This window comes from Sciurus carolinensis, unplaced genomic scaffold (assembly GCF_902686445.1).
Source record: "Sciurus carolinensis unplaced genomic scaffold, mSciCar1.2, whole genome shotgun sequence".
Classification (NCBI taxonomy): domain Eukaryota; kingdom Metazoa; phylum Chordata; class Mammalia; order Rodentia; family Sciuridae; genus Sciurus; species Sciurus carolinensis.
In genome coordinates this window covers 2,948,816-2,963,800 of record NW_025920120.1, presented here as the reverse complement: position 1 = coordinate 2,963,800, position 14,985 = coordinate 2,948,816, and the positions used below count along the sequence as shown (strand labels likewise).

The following is a 14,985-nucleotide window of genomic DNA, read 5'->3' as shown; positions in this document are numbered from 1 at the left end:
ATTAGTCTTTGGAAATTGAATAATTATCACAAATGTCTCATTCAGCTAGAGATTATCATTAACTGAAAGATTACCATAGGCTGAGGGTTTTGAAAATTAAATAGCTTGAGAAATTTTTTCCTGTAGTAGGATGAAGATCAGTGATGGATGACAAATCTAAAAGTTAAAGGATTTCTTAACCTTTATGCTTAATTAGAAAACATTACTTAGGAAATATGTGACATTAGAAACAAAACCCAAGTGATGCACAAGGAAGCAGGGTAATTCCTAAAAATATGAGTGGAAATAAAGTTAAAGAGTAATTTAAAAAAAGAACAGAAATGCATACACACAATACTATGAAATCACATAACTGAAATTCCAGTTCAAACATATTGGTGCTATGAAAACATAGCTTTTGTTCACCTGGTCTGGTTTCCATACCAAAACTACCCAGGATAGCATTTTAACTGAGATTTAGAAACTTGTAACTATTCTTGAACCTCATTATTCTTTGCATTTTTTTCTGTAATTGAGCCTGAGTTTCTTGGTGATTGGTAAACTTTTTACAAACTAAAAAGGAAAAGAGAAATAAATTTGGAATTGCAAAGCACTATTTGTTACATCACCTGCAATTCCCCTAAGTGCTTGACAAGAATTCCACTGAGTAATAAAGATGTTTGCAAAGTCTCATCTCCTTGGGAATACGATTGTGGGCTTTCCTTCCTTACTTGCTTAATATGTGTAGGTTTACTATTAATATTTTATGTGTTTTTCCTGAAAATACGGGTCTTAACAGAACCAGGGTTAGAACATAAAAAGCAGACTTCTAGTGGAACAGTGATTTCAGATTTAGTCATTTGCTATGAAATTTTGAGTAACCAAGAATGCTATGAGAAAATACAAAAACATATTGTAGCTGCCAATCCCCTGTTGACTACTCTCAGATGACCTGAAGCATATAGGCAAATAATTCCAACCCCATCAGGAAGGATTAACAGGAACAGAAGAAATAAAGGAATAAAAATTTCCTCAATGTTAAGTTCACACAGTATAAGATGATATCATATTATCATTAGCTTAAACTGTCTAGCATTTATTAAATACAGCAGTAGTCATAAAACTGATGTTTATTCAACCCTGCTGAGCTTACTTTAACCTTTATGATTAGTTAAATATTAATGTTTTTTATTGTTTAGTTATAGGTTATCACAAGTAAACAATTACAGGAATAATTAGAATACTTCATTGTCTAGTCTAGTAATGATTATAAAAAATAATTTTGTTTTTCTCCTTGTGAACTTTTCCTGTTCTGAAAAAAAACATGTGTATCTGCCTACCTTTTAATGCATAAAAGGCTGGCTGTGAAAACTAAAATTTAGAACTTAGCATCCATTTCTTGAGTCTTTGTTGCTTTGTTCTCCACCACACCAATGCCTACTCCCTCAAATGAGACCACTATGACCCCTGCTAGTGCTGGACCCTGGCAACTATTCCTCATATAAAAATATATATGATCTGCCAATAGAACATACACTTCTGAATTGGTATGGTAAAAGGAGTGGTAAATTTTGTGATTAGTCACCTATAGCCTTTCTCTAGGTCTCTCAAGTTCCCAGAAAAATCATTCATTTACAAGGGAAGGCAAAGCCAGAGCTGAAGTCTATGGCCTTCTCTCAGCAGAGCCAACTGGCTCATAGGTATCTGTCAGCATGGTCTTCTTTAAAGTCCCTAAATGTCATTGTGATTTTGCTTGAAAGTAAGAGAACAAAGCATTATATTGAATCCCCCCCTGCCCCCACTTTTATAACCTTATATTAAAACTTACCTGAAGTCTATCAAGATATTTAAATTTTTTTTCAAAATATTTTATTAATAACTCTTTTCTGTAAATATATCAGTTACTTGCTCTTTTCTTATGAAATATATCTCCTAGTACTCTGAATGATTAATGGTAATTTAATCTTTCAAAGTTCCTTGTGCTATACCTTCTGGGAGGAAGCAGACAATAAAATTTGGGGAATCCAATGAGTTTTCTAATTTATATAGCCATTCATCACAACTTCCCACCTTGCATTCAAATAGCCCTATTCTGCCATCATCAGGATTAAAACCCTCACCTAAGAAAACCAAATTTAAATAGGATATTGTCTCATAATCAAGAATAAGTATTTACCTCTTTTTAAAAAAATAAAGTCATTAAAAGAAGATACAACTACTTCACAAATGTAACCTCAACCTTTAAACACAGTCAAACCTCACATAGGAACATAACAATATAGATCTCAACAGTACTCAAAGGACTTTTACTTATATTTAGTTTAGAAAGAAATCTTATTTTTCCCATTAAAGAAAGAGGCAGTTAATAGTCTGCAGCTAGATATGAGACTGAAAAAAACAAATGTCTGCCCCTCCAAATCTGAGTCACTCTGATGAAACCACACTACCTCGTTACAATTCAAGTTTATATAATGCTTTCCAGTTTTTCTAATAGGCCACTTTTAGGATCACGGGAAAACTGAGCAAAAGTTGGAGGTACTGCATATCCCCATACCTCCCACATAAGCATATGGTCAATCACATACTTGAGTTTTAAAAAACAAAAAGCATTTTAAAGGTTTATAGGCAAAACTCTGTGTAGTAATAAATATTGCTTTAATTCCATTTTATAAGTGAGGAAAGTAAATCACAGGCTACTGATCCTCACTTCCAACTTCTGTTTTCAGAAGAAGATCATAGAAACTAACCATAAAAACTGCCCATTGTCCTTCAGTGCACATAAACCACAGGAACTTGAGCACTCCCACTACTACTGAAGCTCCTCCAAACCTCTCCTACCATGAAGTAAGTAAAAAAATGTTTATCCTAAATCTAACATAAGAAATTTACAATCCCAATCACATTCAGAGGTTAACCCAACATCTCCTGCCATGTGAGGCTTTCCAGGGACATTCTTAATCAATTGTTTCAACATCCAGCTACATTCTCAGCCCTCTGTATTTTGGTCCTTCTTCTATCCCCTTACAATATAATCTTACATTTTTTATTCAAAGACAACTTTTTCAGTGTTCTTAGTCAATTCTCACTTTTCTAAGCTGTTGAACTTCATTCACTTCAGTATCCACTACAATTTCATGAACATGACTTTCCAAATTCTAAATCATAGCCTCACATATGGTGGTAACTCCACAGCTGTGCAATTTAACTGACCACAAATGTTGTTTATATACAAATTTAAATTAACAAAAATCAATTAAAATTTAAAAATCTAGGTCCAAAATCACACTAACTATTTTAAAGTACACAACAGACACACTGGCTGCCATGTTGAACAAAATAGATTGGAATCATTCAAATCCCCCATAAGGGACATGTCTGCCTCACAGCATAAATACTTGCAAATAGAATATGCCTCCATATGCAATGTCTTTTCTGTATGTTCCAGTAAAAAAAATCTGCTTCTCTTCTTCCTCCTTATTGCTTTTCCCAACTTCTTTTTTTGTTGGCATGCTATAGGACTTTTCCTCATTCCTCTGCTTGTCTCATTCTAAGTTTTCCTAAGACAGACTTTTCCACATCACCATTCATATACTGTTGGCTTCCAAATCCCTATCACCAACACATCTTCTCATGTAATTTCTGACTACTTATCAACCTATAAATGCATTTTCAATTGCTTAATTAAAAATGTTCAAGTCAAACAAAAAATTAAAAACAAAACCTTTTCAAAACCAAGCTTAACTTCTTCTCCTTACAAAACCTGACTTTTTTAACACAACTATTCTTTGTAAATGACAATTCAAATAATATGCCTCTTCTACTCTTAAACTTCTAGTTGCTTTATTATAATCATGAAATGCATTTCCCCTGGGATTTGGTCCAATTCTTTTTCACAGTACAATATTTAACAGCATGCTTAGGACATTTAAGAGGGTAAGGTGCTAGTTGGAATTAAGACTGTTAAGCAGAACATGGCCTGTGCTTCTAGTAAGCAGTGTGGTAGTGAACTAAAAGCAAACACTCCAGCTCCATAAGCAGAACAAGTGATAAAGTCAGAGAAAGACTGAATGCCACTGAATGATTCCTGGAGAAAAAAATATATAATATCATGCTTCTAGAACTTGAAGAGTTAGCTGAGAAGTGCAGGTAGCCTTTCAAGCAGAGAAAAAAACAATTCCCAGAGGAAGTACAAGCAATCCTTTGTCAGGGTCACAAAAGAACCAACAAAAACCAGCAGTGGAGATAAAGCTGGAGGTATACAGAAGGAACAAAGGTATTTTTTCACAACTTTAATTTTAATATTCTTTTATTAATTAATTTATTTACATTTTTGCAATAAAACAGATACTTTTTCACTTATTAGTTACACATGATAGAATGCATTTATACATTTTGAAATATCCACAAAATTGTAGTCTCATGTTTCTTTTACAAATTTAGGATCACACCATTCCTGCAGTTCTACTTGTAAATGTGGTAATAATCACTGTTTCACTCTACTTTCATTCCTGCGTGCATAAAAATTCTCCTACCTTTTCTCCCCTCTATCAAGTATAAAATGATAATATTCTTTCCTATTGCTGCCCCACTTTTTGTAAATTAGCATCCATATAACAGAGAAAACATTTGGACTTTGGTTGTTTTGAGTTTGGCTCATTTACTTAGCATGATATTTTCTATCTCTGTCTATTTACCAACAAATGCCAGAATTTTATTCTTCTTTAAAGCTGAATAATATTCCATGGCATGCTCTCTATATACCATATTTTCTTTATCCATTCATCTGTTGAAGGGCATCTAGATTGTTTCCATATTTTAGCTGCTGTGAATTGAGCTTCTATATACATTGTTATGACTGTGGCACTGTAGAGTGCTGATTTTAAGTCTTTAGTTGTAAACAGAGGTGTGGAATTGGTGGGTCAAATGGTACTTCCATTCCAAGTTTTGTGAGAAATTTCCATACTGCTTTCCGTTATGGTTGCACAAATTTGCATTCCCACCATCAATGAATGAGTGTGCCTTTTCACCACATTCTCAACAACATTTATTACTGCTTGGATTATTGATAATTGCCATTCTGATTGGAGTGAGATAAAATTTTAGAGTACATTTTATTTCCATTTCTCTAATTGCTAGAGATAATGAACATTTTCTCAAATATATGTAGAATGATTGTATTTCTTCTGTGAAGTGTCTGTTCAGTTCCTTAGTCCATTAATTTATTGGGTTATTTGGTTTTTTGGTGTTAAATTTTTTGAGTTCTTTATATGGCCTAGAGATTAGTGCTTTTTCCAAGGTGTTTGTAGTAAAGATGCTCTCTCTCTTCACATTATTGATTGTTATTCTTGCTGAAAAGGAGCTATTTAGATTGAGATAATCCTATTTATTGATTCTTGATTTGCTTTCTTGCGCTTTAGGGGTCTTGTTAAGAAAATCAGATCCTTGATGGAGATAGTGAAGATTTGGGCCTACTTTTTCTTCTACTAGTCTTAGGTTCTCTGTTCCATTTCCAAAATTTTTTTATTCACAGTGAGTTGAGTTTCATGTAGGGTGAGAGATAGGGCTTAATTTCATTTTGTTACATGTGGCTTTCCAGTTTTACAAGCACCATTTGTTGAATGACGTATCTTTTCTCAGTGAATATTTGTGGTGCCTTTACCTAACATGAGGTACGTGTTTTATATGAGTTTGTCTCTGTGTCTTCTATTCTGTACCATTGGTCTATATGCCTGTTGTGGTGACAATATCATGTTGCTTTAGTTACTATGGCTCTGTAGTTTACTTTGAGATCTGGTATTGTGATGCTCCCTGCTCCACTTTTCTTGCTATGATTTGCTTTGTCTCTTATGGGTCTCTGATTTTTCCAAGTGAATTTCATGATTGCTTTTTCTAGTTCTATAAAAACACCATTGGGATTTTAGTAGAATTGAATGAAATTTGTTTATTGCTTTTTGTAGTATGGTTATTTTGACAATATTAATTCTGCCTATCCAGGAACATGGGAGGTCTTTTCATCTTCCAAGTTCTCTTTGATTTCTTTCTTTATTGTTCTGTAGTTTTCATTGTAGAGGTCTTTCACCTCTGGTTAGATTAATTCCCAAGTAATTTTTTTAGGTGATTGGAAATGTGGTAGTTTTTTTGTCTTTCAGTGGATTCATTATGGATGTATAAGAATGTGTTTGATTGATGGCCATTGATTTTATATCCTGCTGCTTTTCTGAATTCTTTTATTCTAGAAGTTCATTCATGGAATTTTTTTCATCTTTCAAATATAGAATCATGTCATTGGCAAATGGTGATAGTTTGCTTCCTTTTTTACCTTTTTCTATACTTTTAATTTTTTCTTCTATTTGTTCTGGCTAGAATTTCAAGAACAAAGTTGAGTAAAAGTGTTGAAAGAGGGCATTCTTGTCTTGTTCCAGGTTTTAAAGGAAAAGTTTTCAATTATTCTCTGTTTTGAATTATGTTAGCCTTGGGTTTAGCACACAAGGCTTTTATGATGTTGAGTTAGGTTGTTACTATCCATAGTTTTTCTACTGTTTTGAATATGAAGGGGTGTTGTATTGTCAAATTCTATTTCTACATCTAATGAGATAACTGTGATTCCTGTTTTTAATTATGTTGATATGATGAATTATGTTTTTTGATTTCAATATGTTGAACCAACCCTGCATCCTATGAATGAACTGAACTTGATTGTGGTGCACCATCCTTATGTTTTTGTATGAGATTTGCCAGAATTTTATTGAAATTTTTGCATCTATGTTCATCAGGGATATTTTTCTGAAGTTTTCTTTCTTTGATGTGTCTTTGTCTCATTTTGATATCAGGGTGATCTTAGTCTCATAGAATGTACTTGGAAGGGTTTGTCTCTTTCTATTTCATAGAATAATTTGAGGAGTATTGGTGTTCGAAGATCTTGTAGGACTCAAATGAGAAACTGTCTGGTCTTGGATTTTTCTAAATTGGTAGACTTTTAGTGGTGTTTTGATTTCATTACTTGATATTGTTCTGTTGAAATTGTGTATGACCTCCTGATTCAGTATAGGTAGGTCATATGTCTCTAGAAATTTGTCAATGTCTTCAATATTTTCTATATTATTGGATTATAAATTTTCAAAATAGTTTTAAATTATCTTCTGTATATCAGCTGTGTCCATTTTGATGTTTTGTTTTTCATCACATATTTTAGTAATTTGGGTGTCCTTTTTTTACTCTTCGTAGTGCAGCTAGGTGTTTATCAGTTTTATTGTTTTTCAAAGAATAAATTTTTGTGTTTTGTCAATTTTTTCACTTGTTTCTTTTGTTTCAATTTCATTGATTTTAGCACTGATTTTAATTATTTCCTGTCTTCTCTTTTTGGTATTGATTTCTTCTTTTCCTAGAGCTTTCAGATGTAATGTTGTTATTTATTTGCTGACTTTTTATTCATTAATAAGTAACTCAATGCAACAAATTTTCCCCTTAGTACTGCATTCACAGTGTACCAGAAACTCTGGTATGTTGTATCAGTGTTCTCATTTACCTCTAAGTATTTCATACTTGGTTTCTTCTACTATACATTCATCATTCCATTGTGCATTAGTTTCCATGTGTTAGAAATGATTTCTTTTATTTTATAATTGATTTCTAATTTCAGACTATTATGAAATGATAGAATGCAGGGTATTATCTCAATTTTTGTATTTATTAAGAGTTGCTCTGTGGCATAAAATATGGTCTACCTTAGAAAATGATCAATGTGCTGTTAAGAAAAAAACTATATTCACTCATTGATGAATGAAATATTATATTAACTGTTAAATTAAATTATTGAGTGTGTTATTTAGTTCTATGATTTATTAATTTAGTTATTGCTTAGAAGATCTGTCAAGTAGTGAAAGAAATGTGTTAACATCACCCAGTATTACTATATTGTTGTCTACTTGATTCTTGAAATTGAGAAGGGTTTTTTGTTTGTTTGTTTGTTTGTTGTTGTACATAGATGCTCTATCATTTGGAGCATAAATATTTAAAATTTTTATGTCTTGCTGCTGTATAATCCCCACAGTAGAATGAAATGAACTTCTTTATCCCTTGTGATTAACATGGGCTTGGCGTGCACTTTATCTGATGTAAGAATGAAAATGCCTGCTTGTTTATGCAATACATATGAGTGATAATATCTTTTTCTTATCTTTTTACCTTCAGTCTGTGGATGACTTTGCTGATGACATGAGTCTCTTGGAGACAGCATATTCTTGGGTCTTATTTTTTAATCCAATCTGCCCATGTTTTTGATTGAAGATTTTAGGTCATTAATATTCAAGGTTATTACTGAGATGTGACTTTTTTCCCAATCATTTTGGTTTATTTCTGGCTTTTACTTTGATTAAGTTTTTCTTTTGACTATTCATTTAGGTAGTTTTACCCTTTTCTGTTTTCACTTTTTTTTCCCTTCATCCTCATAGAATATTTTGTTGACTATGTTCTGTACTGCAGGCAATCTAATTGTGATTTTTTAAACTTCTGTTTATCTTGTAAGATTTTTATCTTATCTTCAAATCTGAAAGCTAATTTTGATGGATATGAAATTCTTGGTTGGTGTCCATTTTCTTTCAGTTTCTTTCAGAGTTTGAAATGTGTTGTTCTATGACCTCCTAGCTTTGAGGGTCTGTATGGGGAAATCAGTTGAAATCTGAATTGGTTTTCCCTTATATGTAACTTGCTTTTTTTTTTCTCTCACAGACTTTAAGATCTTATCCTTACTCTGTATTTTAGTCATTTTTAATATAATGTGTCTTGGTGTGGATCTTCTGTAGTTTTGTACATTTGGGGTCCTGTAAGCCTCTATATTTGATTTCCATTTTATTCTTTATGTTTGGGAAATTTTCTGATATTATGTCATTGAAAACATTGTACATTTCTTTTGCTTGTATCTCTGTTCCTTCTTTTACCAGAAAATTCTTAAATTTTTCAAGTTATTCCATAGTTCCTGGAAGTTCTGTTCATGAATTCTTACCATTGCTGCATGGTCAACATTATTTTTAATATTAAATAGTTTCTCTTCAGTGTCTGAGGTTCTGTCTTCCACATTATTTAGTCTGTTGGTGAACTTCCCATTGAGTTTATAATTTGATTTATTGATTCCTTCATTTTGAGGATTTTTGCTTCTTTCACAATCTCTAATTCTTTATTGAAGTGATTTTTCACTTCCTGTATTTTCCCTTTGATTTCACTCTCTATACCATCCTTTGTTTCACAGATACAGATTAACCATATACTTTCTAAACTTCTTGGACATGTCTTCTATTGTGTTCTCAGTGGCTTCTCTAATTTGGGCATCTTGGCTTGCTGTTCCTTTTTGTTCTCTTGTTTTTCTTGTTCCTTGTGTGTTTTCCCATTTGTTGTATGGATCTGAGACAATACAGATACTACCCTGTACACCTATATTGTAAATAAGGATTTCTATTACCCACATTTAAGAAGGAGACAAATATCAACAACACCAAATGCAAACAATATACAACCTCAAATCTAAAATTTCCCTGCAAACTTTCACTGTCCCTTAGCTATAAACAGCAATGATGAGTTCAATCACTGTCCACAATGAAAACAGAAAAATTTTAAACATATTTACAATCTCTAATAGTGGACATAGAACAGAAACAGTGCAGGACATGGTGTTCATGAGGGATAAACAGAGAAACCAGAAAGAAAAATCCACAAAGCATGGCAGAGAAACCAACAGAAATTGACTGTTATGTGGAAAAATGGTAAAAAGGGAATCTAGGAAGACAGACAAGCAAGTGGAAGAAAACATACTGAGGGAAGAAAAACTTAAAAATGTAAGAATATAGAGAATATATAGCAGAACTGCAAAACACCATGTGAATATTATTGTCTTCAGTGAGCTGATTCATAAAAATCACCCTGCTCCAAATATGATAGAGAGAAAGAGATCACAGAAGAAAAAATAATAAAAAACATTTCAGTGGCTAATTGAACAACTGTCTCTGCCAGCATCCAAAAGCTCCTCAGGCCTGTCTCTGACTTCCCACAAGACAGACCCTGGAAGATCTAGCCACTATCTCACCACTCTGGGCCTCATATGTCCTGGGTTTGACCATATTGTAATGCCAGGATCAAAATGCCAGTGGAATTTGGAGAGAGACAACCAGGGATGAGCAATTCTGAGATGCTGTACTAAATGGGAGCATCCCACACTCCCAAGAGGAAGACCCATTTTCAGCCAAACCCATAGGCACCCTGACACTGAACCTCAAGGTCCTGGCCAGTGTTCCCAGACAGGTGCAACTGTGCCCCAAAATGGCAGTGGCACCAAACCCACTGGCACCTCAAACTAACCCCAGAATCTGGTTGACAACTTAAAGTGAATGTGACCACATGCAAACAAACCTGGAGTCTCCCTGGCAGTGGACCTCTGGGCAGTGTTGGAAGTGGTAGGAGCATGAGTCAATGGTAGCTGGCAGGGGGTCAGCAAGAGCTGCAGTCATCAGTGATGTTTGCAGCAGGTGGGGTGGCTGTGGCATCAGTGGCAACTGCGCCTCTGACTGCAAGTGCAGCAGCACCCAGAGAAGAGAACTCTAGGTGACCTTCTGGGAGCAATAAGAGCTTTGGTGTTAACAGCAGCAGCAGCAATGTAGTTGGTAGTCAAGCATCCAAGGCACGATCAAGGGCAGCAGACCTCCAGGTGATGCTGACTGTGACAGCATCAAGAGCAGCAGCAGGGCCTGGAGAAAGACCTCTGGGCACCTGAAGCAGGAGCATCAGGTGCAGCTGAGGCACAGGTACATGGAGCAGTGGCACCAAGGGAAAAGACCTCCAGGCATCTGTGGCAGCTGCACCCCAGCTCCTAGAGAGGATGTGCAGGCAGCAGCAGTGGCATCCATGGTCATGGCATTACGGGTAGGCCCAGCATTTGAGGAAATATCCTCTGGGCATCTGAAGCTTGTTTTAGACTTAATAAAGTTTGAAATAACAGCTTCATCTTCAGTTCTTGCTCTCCCATGCTTCTGCAAGACTCAGTCTTTGCAACAGTCAGACTCACTTTTTGCTGTGTTTAAGCCAGAACAATCACATCATTTGTAAATAATTTTAATATGATAAAAACCATAGTTACTGGGTGTTCACCAAAATGCTATAAAGTACTAAGTGCTTACTAGACTCTTTAGTATTCCTACCAATCCTTCTTAAAGAAAATCAAATCCAAGATAGATGAGATCAAATACTGACTTTATGTTGTGGAGCTAGTAAGGGATGATATGTAGGTACAAATTGAGGACTGTTTTACATCTTTGCATGTCTCCATAAATACTTAACTTTCCTGTCTTCCAAGGATTTCTTCATAAAGATTCCTCCTCAATACTGCTACATTGTGAGTAGAAATATTTCAGAGAGTACCAGAAGCATGTACCAGTACAGTGCAGATACAACCAAAGACAGAAAAGACCACATTATGCTTGTGTCTATTTTACAGAAAGTTCACTCCTAGCTTCCAGGTGATGATGGTGATCCCGGCTTCAATTTCAAGGGCCATGAATGACTTATGTTTTTGTTTGAGTCATCTCAGGGCAGGAGGGTTGCTTTTCTATGAACTAAAATTTCATCAGTTTGTCCACTGTCTCAGAGAGCCCTAGGTTCAAACACAGCAGCCCTGATGCAGAGGAGGTGGGTGTAACTGTGAAAGTGGTCCACTTAACTTTTTGAATATAGATCTGAGACTTATTATTAAAAGTGGTATATTTTCCTTTTTCTCTTCTCCCTTTCCCCCTCCCTAACCTGGGAGTGGGGAACAAGATTGCACTGGGTTATCTGTTCTCCACAGGAAGGAGATATCTTTCAGAAGTTCTCAGAAATGAATATCTTCCAAATTTCAAGTCAATGTTAGCACACCATCAGGGCACTCTGGGACCCACTGTCAGGGCACACTAGGAATGTAGCCTTTGAAGTGTTTCTTTAACATGCTCTTGTTCCTCCTGATGGGGAGAATCACAGGCTTTGTGACAGGAGTCCCCTATGTTTCTCCTTTGCTATCAAAGCAATATTTTTTTTTCTCAAAACCATGTCCTTGTTATTTAATTGTCATTGGGGACCAGAACAGGACATTTAATTACAAATTTGTTCCATACCCGGGAACCCAAGAGCAGCTCCCAACCCTTGCTTTCTTGGGTATGCCTGGCACTGAAAGCAACTGCACTTCCATACTGAATGAAAATGTATGGCAAACATTTTGAGAGCTAACTACTGGAAAATTAGTAGATGGCAGAGCTTGCCTTGGATTGATCCAGAGGAGTTATTCCTGTAAGTAAAGGGAGAGACTGAGGGATTCCCAGCAGCTGCTGAAGACCCCTTTGCTTGAGGGCACTCCAGCCTTCCTTTCCTGCATTTTAAGGATTGCTCCATCTTGGTCTACTTTGAGAAAAAGGAAACTGAATGCACTAATGACTGGACACCTCAGCCATTTGATAAGCTACTTGGTGTGCACATCAAGACCCTTGATTCTACACATCTGGTTCCCATTTGTGGGAATATCTAGTCCCTTTTTGTGTTGACATCTGTGGTGCTACTGGTGTAGAAGTGATGGTTTAGTGGTAATTGGGAAGTTGGTGGAATTTCCCTTATCTGGTCTCTCTGTTTTAAAAGTTTTCCTCTGTTGGCAATGGTTTGGAGATCCTCTTTGTCCATCTCTAGTTTTATTTGTTGCATTTGTTTCTGGTCCCTTAAGACATGGAAAATACTGTGTTGATTCTACATATTGTTTCTTGGGAAAGATCTTGGCTGAATGGGCCACCTACATGTATAAACCTGTCTAAGAAAAAGATGATGTATTACTGTTAACACTCTGCTCTTTGAATGGTTTTCTGTATTATTACAATCTTGCACTTGGGAGTTGGTATGTCAGAGATAAAATAAACAAAATATTCTGTATGCACAGGCATGTATGTGATTACACAATAAATATTAACAGGCAAAAACTAAGTTTGATGCAAAAAGGTGCTCCCTCTAATGTGTGAGTATGGCAGGACAACAAAGTAAGATTTATTTTTTTTTCTTTCCAAACTAGTGCTAACAATTATGAGTACTACTTCTCAGTCTTGCCCCAGGCAGCTGCAAATCATATTGCTGTGTGTCAGGGACACAGTCCTGATATAAAGGAAAAAAAAGAAAATCCCAGTGAAGCTGTCTGGTCTATAGAGAAATAGGCAAGGAGTATGTGGCCTCTACACTACTTTCCAGCCACTCTTTGCCCATGAGAATAAAACCAGAGTTTGAGAACAGGGCTCAGTTCACAGCTTCTGCAGATGAATGAACCTATATGAACCATAGACCTCACTGATTTTCTTTCTTGGTTCTTGCTTCTTGGATTCAAAGAATGAAATTCATGGATGGTGGCAGAGGACAAAAAGAAAAGAAATAAAATTAGTTTTAAATGAAAGGATAAAAGGAGATGGATCTCCCTGTGATGTGAGGGAGAAATTTTGGAAAGCTTCTCCACTTGAGTATGCTAGTTCATAAAATAGGCTTTGGACAAAGATGTTTATCAATGTTAATACTCAACAGACACTAAAAGTGTTAAGGCTAATTGTTGAAATCTATTCTGTACAGTTTTTGGGGAGGTACCAAGGCTGTTGACTTGGCCTATAACTTTCTAATTGGCTGTGTGCTTTTAGTTTTTAAGTCTTAATTTTTTATAACTTCCATTTGTGTCCAACCCCATTTTTATTTCGCTGCCACTCTGGGACAAAGGAGTAGACTGAAATGATTAACCTCACAGGGTTGCCTTTACATTTGAAAAAAACCCTATCTGGGGACCATTATATTCATTGACAATTCACTAAACTATCTTAATGGGGATGGAAGATGAAAGCTGCCAATCACAAGAAATGAAACAATGGGTTCTAATATTATTAAATTATAATGTGAGAACAAAAGTGTCTCCCCTTATTAAAATCTTCCCTATTTGATCAGGGGAAACTTCTGGGTGCAGGCCTTACCTCTTACCCACAGAGCTAAAATACAAAGGTTTCCTTGAGTCCCTATGTATTCAAATATCCATCTTTTGACCTGCTGATTTCTGAAGAAAGTTGTTCCTAATAATTTTGTTACCTTCACTAGACAGTGCCTTTATATACAAAAGTATGTAAAGAGAAAGTCTATGGGTACAATTAACAATGGGGAACTCACTTAAAGTTGATGGCATTTTGATGATGGTAAGGAGAACTGGTCAAACAATGACCTGTGTTACAACCCCTTGAGTGTAAATTGGAAAAAATAAAAGAGATTTAAGACAGATATTAAATGTGCCAAACTGTCTAATCCCTTTGCTGCAATAAAAATTGTTTTGTAAATTAAATGTACAGATAACATACTCACACCAAAATTAAAAATTTCAAGAGCAAGTATCTTCCAGGAAAAGAAAACAGAACCTGCTCTATTGGAGGTCTACTAGAAGTGAGAAAGGCCTTTTAAGAAAAAGTGACCCTGTGAAAAGTGATCAATGTTATCTTAACCAAGATTAGTTTTAGAAGGGAATAGCTTGCCCCAGGGGAACAAAACAATAGCAGCTCGATTTATGATAGCTAGATTGTGGAACTGAACTATATGCCCTTCAATAGATGAATGGATAAATAAACTGTTATATATACATGATGTAATAATATCCTGTCATAAAGAAGAATAATATCATGACATTTGCAAATAAGTGGATGCAATTGGAGAATATCTTTTTAAGTGAAACAAGCCAATCCCAAAAAAACAAAGGCAGAATGCTTTCTCTGACAAGTAGATGATGATACATAATGGGGGTGGTGGGGTGGTAGGTGAGAGAAGAATGAAGGAATTTTAGATTACAGAGGGGGAAATGAGAGGGAGGGGGTATGAAAAATGGAATGAGATAGACATCATTATCCTGTGTACATGTGTGATGACACAAATGGTATAAATCTACATTGTGCACAACCATAGAAACAAAAGATGTGTCCCATTTGTCTACAATGAATAAAA

General features: G+C 35.3%; 1 pseudogene; it reads right to left on the bottom strand.

The window, feature by feature from the left end:
• Positions 1-10,632: 10,632 nt before the first annotated feature.
• Positions 10,633-14,985, bottom strand: part of LOC124973742 (cyclin-dependent kinase 17-like) — a 127,133-nt pseudogene continuing 122,780 nt past the window's right edge.